The sequence below is a fragment of the Dreissena polymorpha genome, chromosome 1 (assembly GCF_020536995.1).
Source record: "Dreissena polymorpha isolate Duluth1 chromosome 1, UMN_Dpol_1.0, whole genome shotgun sequence".
Taxonomy (NCBI): Eukaryota; Metazoa; Mollusca; class Bivalvia; order Myida; family Dreissenidae; genus Dreissena; species Dreissena polymorpha.
Genome location: NC_068355.1, coordinates 54,701,425 through 54,713,754, shown reverse-complemented (window position 1 = coordinate 54,713,754; position 12,330 = coordinate 54,701,425). Strand labels below are relative to the sequence as shown.

Sequence of the window (12,330 nt, the reverse complement as noted above, 5' to 3'; positions counted from 1 at the left end):
TTTGTCATTAATGCTTTATATTGATAAATGTTACAACATTGGATATAAAAATCTCCAGTAAAAAATCAAGAATAAAATTACAAAAAAAGAAAAAAGTTAACCCTCAGCAGGGCTCGAATTATTTACCACTGGAGTCATGGAGTAAAAAGTCTACCACTTAGACAGAGGGGGTAATCACGTGATAGTCAAGATGGCGACGTCCATACCGAGACGGTTATTTTTCGCCGTTTTATACCTTTTATTACTTCTGTTTATTTTTCAAATGACGCTCACTTTCCAGCCATATCAGTAAAAAGGTGATTAACGTTTATTTCGTATTTGTTTCGCTTTATATCTCGACCTTTCTCCCCGCAAATTTTCTTAGTGGAGCCCTTATTATGTCATCCCGTTAAGACATTTTGCACCGAGTAAAGTCGAGATATAGAGATAATATTACTATGAAATAAAAGCCAGTAACTTTCTTCCCTTATATGGCTGGAAAGTGAGCGGAATAAAGAAAGATAATACAAGTAATACCGGGTATTAAAACGACGAAAAATACCTGCCTCGGCATGGACGTCGCCATCTTGTTTGTCACGTGATTACCCCCTCTGTTTGACCAAAGATGCATATAATGGCTATTTTAGAGCATGGCAAAGTTCAGTATTACTGTTTCCTCACACAATATCATAACTAAACCAAAATTTTCGACTCTCAAACAACTTTTTTTTTTCAATTTTGTCAATTTACCCAAACGTGAAAAGGTCCCTTATAAAAGGATGCTCCTGAATATCTTATTTATGAAGGCATCTATTACGTGGTGATACTCTTTGTCAAATATTCATCCAAATGTATGTTTTTCTAGATTTGTATAGTGTGGACCAAGTTCAATAAATAAATAAAAGAATGGTTCATTTACAATAATATTTATTTAAAAACAAAACTGGTGATTTATATTTGTTTATACACGCATGTATGTACATGTATGTAGAATGAGATTTTACAAAACCATGCGTTTACCACGACTTTAGTGGACCAACGTTCAATAAATAGAATAAACAATGGTTTCATTTACAAATATATTTATTAAAAATCAAAACTGATGATTTATCTTTGTTAATACACGCAAATGTTTGTACATGTATGTACAATGAAATTTTACGAAAACCAAGCGTTTATCACGACTTGCATTTGCTTGTCATCAACAGCGACGTGACATGTCCGATAATGGCGGTTGTCAATCACTACAACGTCTGCATCAGCTCAACTAAAGATTGAAAAGTGTTACCCTTATACTTACAAAAAGAATGAATTAACCTTAAACAAATTAGTTTTAAGTATAATTACGGAAACTAACATATATGGCATATGTTGCCTCGGGTAAATTTGAAAAAAGGTATTTATACGTTTTTTCTCAATAAATATGTACTCAAATTTTGCAAGATTTATTTAACATTATTCTTAGGTTCTTTTTATTATATACCTCAATACATACAAAAACGTTTAAGATATACAATTATACTTTATTTAAAAAACAAATACCGATTTTAAACGGTCTATAGCCTTGCGCTTTCGTTGTCGGATACACAGGACGTTACTATGGTCACCATGTAAGCAAACCCGCCGTGGAAGTCCACCAATGATAATAAAGAGTCTACCGAGGCCCTGTGTACCAATAACAGAAATCGAAAGCATGAGAGTTCATACCTTGTTAAGAAACCGCCGTTATAAATAGATGAATATTTTTCCATAGGCATGTCTCATATATCCAGACAATTATAGCAATCAGGGTTCAGGATCACCTACTGTGTGGGTTTACCAATTAAACAGTGTGTTTTACGAATTTCAACTGGTGCATAAAAGGCAGAGGTTTTATGCTGCTTATGGCATATTAAACAACATCAGAATAACTTTATTCATATATTAATATTTATTTAATGGGTTCTTTTTCACAAATTCTATTTTTACTACATTCATGTATATGGTTCGTGCTTCACGCAACGTGAAATTTTGTCACCGATTTCTGACGTAATCAATGATTTATTTTTATACCTTGAAGTGATATTATGGCATTTTGCTCTGTTGAATTGAGCTGAAAATAAGTAACAGGTCAAAAGAGTTAGTTAAAATGTGGTTACTGACCATTTTATCTGCAACTCATCATGCTAACCGTTGTTTATAAAAATATATTTTATATTCGATATTCTTACGTGACCCACCCAGTCCTCTAATCCTAAATGATCCGTAAAACAAAATTGGTGTCTTTGTGGTCGTATGAACGAATCTGCACTAAAACTAAATTTAGGTTCACATTGTACATGCATGATCAGTTGTCAAACGAAAGTACGGTTTATATTCAAATGCATTATTTTTCTTTTCAGGGATATTGTTTTAATATGTTGATGTTGCATTAACAAATATAAGTGTATATGAAGTAAAAAAAATAAATAAACAACGGTTGCGATAGACACCTATAAACTGTTAGATGCCCATAATATCACTCTAAGATATCGACACAAACTGTCTTTTATGCACTATAGATGTTTGCAAATGTATTTCAATAACTTGAGATATTTGCAAAAATAAAGTTCTTAACGGTGTGTTTACATTCTGTCAAGCCCGTGTGTAAGCCCCTGAAAACCCCGTTGATTCTGCACCCTGGCAATGTACTTGACAGAAACATAAGAAATAGCTGTGTTTGATATGCATGTATAACGTATCAATCGTGATACATCGGCCATCTCCGGACTCCTCCGTAAGATAGGAAGATTTAAGCAATAAATCGTCTGCTGATCCAGAATGATAACGTGTGTGATCAGGGTCATAACATGGCATTAATTAAGGAAACTTAACATATAAATAGTATTGTAATATCTAAACATTACCGTATATATTTACCTGAACTGCGTATTGGGTTAGTGTGCGTAGTAGTATGAGGTGGGCCTAAAAACACAAAATGAGACATTGGAATTCATGTTTTAGGGAATTCCGTTTCATTACATGAATATTTATGCCCCCCTTCGAAGAAGAGGGGGTATATTGTTTTGCACATGTCGGTCGGTCCGTCGGTCCGTCCGTCGGTCCGTCCAGCGAATGGTTTCCGGATGATAACTCAAGAACGCTTACGCTTAGGATCATGAACCTTCATAGGTACATTGATCATAGCTCGCAGATGACCCCTATTGATTTTCAGGTCACTAGGTCAAAGGTCACGGTGACTAAAACCAGTAAAATGGTTTCCGGATGATAACTCAAGAACGCTTATGCCTAGGATCATGAAACATCATAGGTACATTGATCATAACTCGCAGATGACCCCTATTGATTTTTAGGACACTAGGTCTAAGGTCAAGGTCACGGTGACTCGAACCAGTAAAATGGTTTTCGGATGATAACTCAAGAACGCTAATGCCTAGGATCATGAGACTTCATAGGTACATTGATCATGACTCGCAGATGACCCCTATTGATTTTCAGGTCACTGGGTCAAAGGTCAAGGTCACGGTGACTCCAACCAGTAAAATGGTTTCCGGATGATAACTCAAGAACGCTTACGCCTAGGATCATGAAACTTCATAGGTACATTGATCATGACTCGCAGATGACCCCTATTGATTTTCAGGTCACTAGGTCAAAGGTCAAGGTCATGGTGACTCGAACCCGTAAAATGGTTTCCGGCTGATAACTCAAGAACGCTTACGCCTAGGATCATGAAACTTCATAATACATTGTTCATGACTCGCAGATGACCCCTATTGATTTTCAGGTCACTAGGTCAAAGGTCAAGGTCGCGGTGACTTGACACAGTAAAATGGTTTCCGGATGATAACTCAAGAAAGCTTACGCATAGGATCATGAAACTTCATAGGTACAATGATCATGACTCGCAGATGACTCCCAAAGGTCAAGGTCACAGTGACACAAAACGTATTCACACAATGGCTGCCACTGCAACTGACAGTCCATATGGGGGGCATGCATGTTTTTTCAAACAGCCCTTGTTTTTTACTACGTTTATGTATTAGAATGTAAAATCTCGTTTGTAGTGAACATAATGTGGAATGAAAATTTACTTCATACAAATAAAATTAATATTAGGGAGCATACAATTACCAGGTTTTGACAAACGTTAATTCTCAAATAAATCATATAATGATTTTCCCACTTTAAATGTATTAAATGTTTAAACTCGGTTACCATCGGGCCAGTGACATGCGTCAAAGGGCAGATGACATAGTTTGCAGTCGCCAGCAGTTTCGTTTGCGTGAGTGCATTTTCCGTCAACATAACATCCTGTGGTCTGAATCAGATTATGTCGACTAAAGTTTATAACATATTTAAAAAAAGTTACAATACTGTTTCATGCGTAAATCGAAAATTGAACAAATGGAATGAAATTCAGCGATACAAATAAAAGTTCCAATACAGTTGTTGTTGTTGTTTTTCGAATTAATTTGCTGGCAAAATTGTATGATGTAGTTTATAAACTTACATTCAATATTAATATGTTACCGTATGGTTTGTGTCTTGGTGTGTTTCAGTAAATCCGGCCTCACATTGGCATGTTAAATATCTGCATGTGGAAAATGCATCCCAACAATCACGAGAGGTAGTGCATTCCTCGTGCAATGTGTGGTCTGAGCATGGAAAGTAACACTATTTAATTCAACCGGGTGACGTCAGTGAATGGTAACAATAATGCGGACAACATATGGAAGTACAAAAAAAGACGCTATATTGAAGAAATATCAAATTACAAAAATGCTTTTTTTTAAATCTGCATGTGTTGCCTAATTACCTAAAGTAATCCATACGTGGGCAACCGCAAACGCATCATTCGTGCTCTGTGAGTATTTACCGCCAGCAAAAACGTCTAAGATGCAAATTATTGCAGCCCTATCGGCACTGCTGTTTGGCTTCCAAGGTCTTAGCGTTGTGTTTGAATATGCAAATACAAGTCCACCATAGGTGCAAGGAGTCACATGGCCGTGTCTATATCCCGACATTGAACCGCTGGCTAGAAACCGGAAGTTGTCATTGGGTCCACTGCGAGCAACGGCCTGTTGGATATAGGACATATTTCTTAATATTGTTGACTGTGTGTGTTGCTTTTTGTTCATGTGACAATATAATTTATTATTTGACTAAGCCTTTATAAAAATTACCATAAACATCAACATATATTTAATCATGTTGATCATTTGTTCATTATGATAATTCATTATGTAAATAAGACAATTAGGTCATATGGAAACACTTTACCCAAAGTTGAACGAAATATTCGAGTACACTTGTTTTCGCTGACATGAGTTTTTCCTGGTCAAATGTTTCATTAGCCTGTGCCCCAAGAAGCATTTCCATTTTCTCCGTTGGTGACAAAGTAGACTCCTTCCAAGCAAGAATTTCTAGCGTTCCATTACTCACACATATAGCAAACCCTGTACTGTCTTTTCCACAGAAAATATCTGAAATTCGTCAACACATGAAAATACACTTAATAACCGCGATGATATTCAAGCTATTGAGGCCGAAACTCTATCAATCTTTATAAACGTATCTTTGTTTTAATTTAAAAGAAGTCGATACATTTTACAAATGAGTATAACTTTGCAAAGTTGTAAATCATTATACCAATACACCGTTGGTATTAACCGTATCGTGTATAGCATACGGTGTTGAGAATACCGCTGGGATTCTGTCCATACTCGGAACGCCGACTCGTTGAAACCATAAATCACAAATCCGTGATGCAGACCGATGTCGTCGGTGTTTGCGAAAATGAACCCTGAGCCTATGAGTAAATAAATAGCATTAATCGATGAAATCATTTTGTTTCTGCAGCATGCATTATCGAGACAAAACTATTCATTAGGATCGCAATTCAAACAAATAGTTTTCAGAGGTCACCATGCCGTAGTAGAATATGGTTTCGCCTTGTGGTTTAGAGGTCACCATGCCGTAGTAGATATGGTTTCGCCTTGTGGTTTAGAGGTCACCATGCCGTAGTAGATATGGTTTCGCCTTGTGGTTTAGAGGTCACCATGCCGTAGTAGATATAGTTTCACCTTGTGGTTTAGAGGTCACCATGCCGTAGTAGATATGGTTTCACCTTGTGGTTTAGAGGTCACCATGCCGTAGTAGATATGGTTTCGCCTTGTGGTTTAGAGGTCACCATGCCGTAGTAGATATGGTTTCACCTTGTGGTTTAGAGGTCACCATGCCGTAGTAGATATGGTTTCGCCTTGTGGTTTAGAGGTCACCATGCCGTAGTAGATATGGTTTCGCCTTGTGGTTTAGAGGTCACCATGCCGTAGTAGATATGGTTTCGCCTTGTGGTTTAGAGGTCACCATGCCGTAGTAGATATGGTTTCGCCTTGTGGTTTAGAGGTCACAATGCCGTAGTAGATATGGTTTCGCCTTGTGGTTTAGAGGTCACCATGCCGTAGTAGATATGGTTTCGCCTTGTGGTTTAGAGGTCTCCATGCCGTAGTAGATATGGTTTCGCCTTGTGGTTTAGAGGTCACCATGCCGTAGTAGATATGGTTTCGCCTTGTGGTTTAGAGGTCACGCTTTCGATCCCTACTTCGGGGCTTTCGTTAAATCTCCCCCAAAAGACACCTAGTACTAGTTCTACCCAGAAAACGGAGCGTTTCAATAAACCTTATTCGTCCGATGCAATCAAGCTAAAATAATATGTTTTAACTAAATCTTTTTTAAATGCTTATATAGAAAACACATATAAGGATACTTATTGTGCTTTTATAAATACGAACGTATACAGTGTATCAGTAACCAATGGCGTCAGACATCAAAGAATGATTCGTCAAGGAGAAATCATCAAGCCTAGTCCGCACGACTACAAGGCTGGGATACGTTCCAAAGTCGTGATTGACTTCCACAAGACAGTCTTCTCCTGTGGTTTGAAAAGGAGTGGATTTTCAGCAAATTGTCTTGGATACTTTTAACAAAATACCAGTAATTTATTTTTCCTGATATTGTACGATAAAAAATGCAATTTGATTAGAAAAAGTAAATGTTGTGCACCACTGATGACACCATACCATTACATTCATTTGGACCGTGTAAAAAGGAATTAATGCATGTGCGTAAAGTGTCGTCCCAGATAAGCATGTGCAGTCCGCTAGGGCTAATCAGGGACGGCACTTTCCGACTAAACTAGAGTTTTGCTAAGAATAGACTTTCTTTAAACGAAAAATATCATAAAAGCGGAAAGAGTCGTCCCTGATGAGCTTGTGCGGACTGCACAGGCTTATCTGAAACGACACTGCACGCTCATTCATTAAACCCTCTTTTCACACAGCACGGCCCATTTTAGATATAATAAACTTGCTATAAAAATACTTCACTACATAAATATAAATGCGTTCATGATAGGCACATTTTCAATTTTGCATCAACGCGATCCATCAAATTAAACTTTGTGAAACAGTTTCGTTGTTATATCGGAAAACATGGGTGTGACTAAAGCCCCAGTCCCATACAAATGCCGGATCGACACGATTGATATCCAGGATGATACGGCATGTGCACCGTGTAGCCGCCGTTTAGCTACGTGTCGACCTGTGGAGGTCCTGTGACGTCCGGGAATGTCCTTGGCGCTCCGAGAGGCCAACACGGCAGTTTTGGGAAGTTTAAAACTGCCGTGTTGATCCGTTACGATCCGGGATGATAGCACCATCCGGCATGGTCCGTATAGCTGCCATGTGGGGTCCGGGGACAGCCGTATAGGTTCCGGGTACAAATTGTATTTATGCCTTGGTTGTCCTTGTGCGTCCTTGACAGTCCGCCAACACAATTCAGACCCCTGTCCTTCAAGGCCCTCGACGGCAGTTGCACGGTGGTCTCCTGTGCTACCGAAGATGCCACATGGGCAATAAGATGACGATTGAGGACAAGCTGATGCTAATGCGAATTTGATGCCACCTTCTAATGCAAAAAGCTCAGGCAGACGACAGTTATCTGATTGCTTAAGCGAAGCTACGGCAGAGAAAAGAAAATTCGCGGGAAAATACCTTTCTAAACCAATGAATAAAATAAAAAGGAGAACCATCTGGGTCAGACAATGGCTCGCAAGACAAACAGGCCTGGTTGATTACGTACGACTGATGGGCGAAATGAAGAAAAAAAAACGCAAACGGCTTCTTTAATATCCTGCACATGGGCTTACAGATATACTAACATATCCTGACACGTATCGAGCAAAAAATCAAACCGAAGAAGTTTAACTGCAGTAAGCATACTACTACTACTACTACTACTACTACTAGTAGTAGTAGTAGTAGTAGTAGTAGTAGTAGTGGTGGTGGTGGTAGTAGTAGTAGTAGTAGTAGTAGTAGTAGTAGTAGTAGTAGTAGTAGTAGTAGTAGTAGTAGTAGTAGTAGTAGTAGTAGTAGTAGTAGTAGTAGAAGTAGTAGTAGTAGAAGTAGTAGTAGTAGTAGTACTAGTAGTAGTAGTAGAAGTAGTTGTTGTTGTTGTTGTAGTAGGAGGAGGTAGTAGTAGTAGTAGTAATAGAAGTAGTAGTAGTAGTACTTGTAGTCGTACTAGTAGTAGCAATAGAAGTAGTTTTCCAAAAGGTTAACGTTTACCTTTTTAAATATGTGAAAATGACGAAACGTTTGTTTGCTTGACTAATGTGTATGATCAAAACAAGACACGTTTTAGAAGAGAGCGTGTTACTAACTTGGTAAGAGGCCATCCAACGGGGTCGTAACGGTCGTTGTGGCTCACAAGCGCTACAAGCGAGGCGTTCGGACCAATTCGCAAACCAGCAACAATAGCGTGCATGAACTTTCTGCTTGGCTCAATGCTCGGCACTCGATTCGATTCCTCCATAATAAAAATGATTCTTTCTTGCAAATCGGAACATGTTGGGCTGCGAAAAGAACGAAAAGAAACGAAAAACAGTATTCTATGTATTGTCATGCTTTTCCCTGACCGATTCAAAGTTTACACTCCTGCGTTTTATTTAATTTGTGTTTTTTGTGCTATTTACGCCGGTTCGAATCGTAGGTCGCTTGCACGAAATTAATGTATTATAAACGACTTCACCTTTGAAATTGTAAACAAGACTTTACCTTTAATATGTGAATGAACTTTATTTTTTACATTTAATTATCTTCTTTATAAGTGTGTATTACTTTTGTGTTCCATAGTTGCCGACAAGAAATTATAAATGTAACTGAATGTGAATATTGTTTAACACATAACTAAATATCGTTATGTGTGTATGCGCAAAAGTCCTGAAGCTTAATTTTTGGCATGTTTGGAACATTCAGGATAGACGATATTTTGTACATTTTTTTTTACATGCATCTGGGTTTTCCATTTATCCCTTGCCTTGCAATGAACAACATACTTGTTACGGGTATTGTTGACTGAACAATTGGTAGTCCTGTCCTTGTTACGGGGTTTGTTGACTGAACCATTGGTTGTGTTGTCCTTGTTACGGGTTTTGTTGACTGAACAATTGGTTGTGTCGTCCTTGTTACGGGTGTTGTTGACTGAACGATCGGTTGTGTTTTCATGGTAACAGGTGTCGTCAGCGTTGGTACATAGTTGCAGTAATTGTCGGCACAGCAAAACTTCTGAACATTTCGTTCATGTAGAGAACGTTTACTGTCACAAACCTAAATTGGTGAATAAAAGCATCTATCATCGATGAAAAAATATTAATTTATGATGACATCATAACGATTAATAATTATACTTTGAAGTAATAATAAAAGTTGGAGCAGTAGAAGAGGTTAATGTGGCAGTGGCAGTTGCATACGCAGCAGTTAAAGCAGAACTATTAGAATTATTAATATTCGAAGTCAAAAGTACCAAAGTATTTAAGTATTTAATTATTATGTGAGGTATTTTTTGAAAAATTGAAGCGTTTTTTGCGAGTACATAACGGTATAAACACAAAATCGTTTTTACATTTAACATTTTATGTTTAATCATATGACATATTATGTTCTTTTACCGCAATATCCACGCACTGCATGGTGTATCCTTCGTGATCACCCACGCTCGACGTTATTTGTTTGAACACGCATCTCTGTAAATAATATTATGCTATGTTAAAGCGTTGTGTGAACATATGGTGTCATATTTTAAAGGTTAGGGTTAGGGAGCGGGTTAGGGTAAAGGTATGGGTTAAGGCTAACCCTTACCCTAACCCTCTAACACCCCCATGCGCATTACAATACCATGCCTCGCTCGTTGTCGTTGTCCGCTTCCCTATTTTAAACAAATAGACAGTTGACCATACATGTCAACCCGAGAGGCGATGCATGTGAGTATGTCAGCTGTGTAAGAGTACACATATGTTACAGTATTGCACACAACGCTGTTTAAACGTGTTTATTATGGGGGGCGGAAAACTACAACGGGCGAGGCATGGTATGGTATTGCGCAAGGGGGGTTTAGAGGGTTATGGTTAGGGTTTGGGTTAGTGTTAGGGGTCGGGTTAGGGTTTGGGTTAGCCTAAACCCAACCCTAACCCTAATCCGACCCCTAATCCTAACCCTTACCCTAACCCTTTTTTGGGGTTATGACCATGCCTCGCCCGTTGTAGTTTTCCGCCTCCCGTTTATTATATACCTATACTATTCTTTGGATCATTTTATTATTCACTTTAGCGTCAAGTCTACAAAAGAGCGCAATTGCCCACTTCATATTTGAATTTGTGAGACGTCAGTTGTAAGCATAATTGTGTCTAAAAATAATCTCTAAAAGACTAGTAAGCAAAACTGTTTAAAAAGGCTTAACTATTTAGACTTGTTTTCTAAGATGTGCAAAGGGTTGAATTTCAACATTATGTTGATATGTAGAATTTTCGGAATTTTCAGAATAAACTCGGAGATGATCGTTTTCAATCGGAACCTCCAATACGAAATACATAGAACGCATGCGCGTCCAATACGATGTAATATTGTAGGGTTACTCGGTACGAATGGATACAGCTATTTAGATTATATGATTATTGAATAGGTATTAAATAATGTGCTATACCTAATTAGTATCATAACCATTCACGTATTATCATTATAACTGTTATAAGTATTATTATTATTATTATTATTATTAGTAGTAGTAGTAGTAGTAGTAGTAGTAGTAGTAGTAGTAGTAGTAGTAGCAGTAGTAGTAGTAGTAGTAGTAGTAGTAGTAGTAGTAGTAGTAGTAGTAGTATTATCATTATTATTTTTATTATTACACTTGACAGAAAAAAGTCAAATATAATTTACATATCCAGTTAAATACCATGTCTGAAGAACACGTCGTTATGTTTGTGCACGATGTAGCATTTATGACGGAATTGCAGTTATAGCAATAAAACGCTGAAACCAAAAACGGCAAGAAAGAATACAGCAATAGGTTGACTTGTATAACATTAGCCTTAGTGATTCTAAAATTCAATGAATTTTCAAACACAATCAGTTTTAGCGAAAAAATATATCGTGTACTTTACTATTAATACTGTCAATTGTGCGAAAAAAACGTGTATTTTACTATAAATACTGTCATTTGTAAGAAACGAATATAATAATATTCGGGTTTTCTTTTTCTTTTTGACACATGTATTATACTTACTTTTTACTGTACCATTGATACTAAGGTTGTGTATGTGATCAAAAGGCAACAACTTATATTACTGCAGTTTGTTGTATTTGTTTTTAAGAGGTGCATAAGAAACTATTTTCGTATTGAAACTCACGGCATTTGTTGCACCTTTTCGGACACGTTACTACAGAAAGGACTGGATCCTGACAAAGACCTGGATTGCTGACACAACCGGAAGTGTCGAAGTCATCACAAGGTGGCGCCGCATCGCCCGCTGCTGCAGGAATCAGCAAGATGACAACTGGTAATATTTCGAAAATTAGCATGCTTTATTCAGTATTATATAGATGACGTTCCAAATTTGCAAGACAGTGTTCCTATTTCTAAAATGCGTTTAATGAATATCATATGATCTCATAATCTCAATACAACATGTAGAAAAGGTATACTGTATATGTACGTGTTCTTCATTATTTAGTACAACAACTACACGTCCGTAAATCAGTGATGTTTTTTTTATACTTTTGACCCCTAAGTGTGACCATCCAGCAAGCCACTTATTTATAAGTGGCATATATAGTTGGTCATATAGTTCAACAAAGTTGTCTTGTGGACAAATCTTAGTTTTATAAACAAACAGTGCTACTTTGATGTTTGACCTCTTAAAACGACATTGACCTTGAAGGTAATAATGTGATTCTTGTGCGTTACGAACTAAATCATCATTAAGATACACATGATTGGAAAAAGTATTTTGAAATGTTTCATTTAAAAGTAAGGGAA

General features: G+C 37.4%; 1 long non-coding RNA gene across 4 annotated transcripts; it reads right to left on the bottom strand.

The window, feature by feature from the left end:
• Nucleotides 1-4,139: 4,139 nt before the first annotated feature.
• Nucleotides 4,140-11,795, bottom strand: LOC127834830 (uncharacterized). Of its 4 annotated transcripts, XR_008028272.1 has the most exons (10): nucleotides 11,702-11,795; nucleotides 9,968-10,042; nucleotides 9,356-9,626; nucleotides 8,681-8,872; nucleotides 6,773-6,892; nucleotides 5,611-5,770; nucleotides 5,242-5,444; nucleotides 4,778-5,039; nucleotides 4,492-4,616; nucleotides 4,140-4,279 (listed from the first exon to the last, which is right to left on the bottom strand). It is a non-coding gene; the product is annotated as an uncharacterized LOC127834830 (long non-coding RNA). The 4 variants fall into 4 exon arrangements; XR_008028241.1 differs by having other exon boundaries at nucleotides 5,242-5,770; XR_008028267.1 differs by lacking the exon at nucleotides 6,773-6,892 and having other exon boundaries at nucleotides 5,242-5,770.
• Nucleotides 11,796-12,330: the final 535 nt, after the last annotated feature.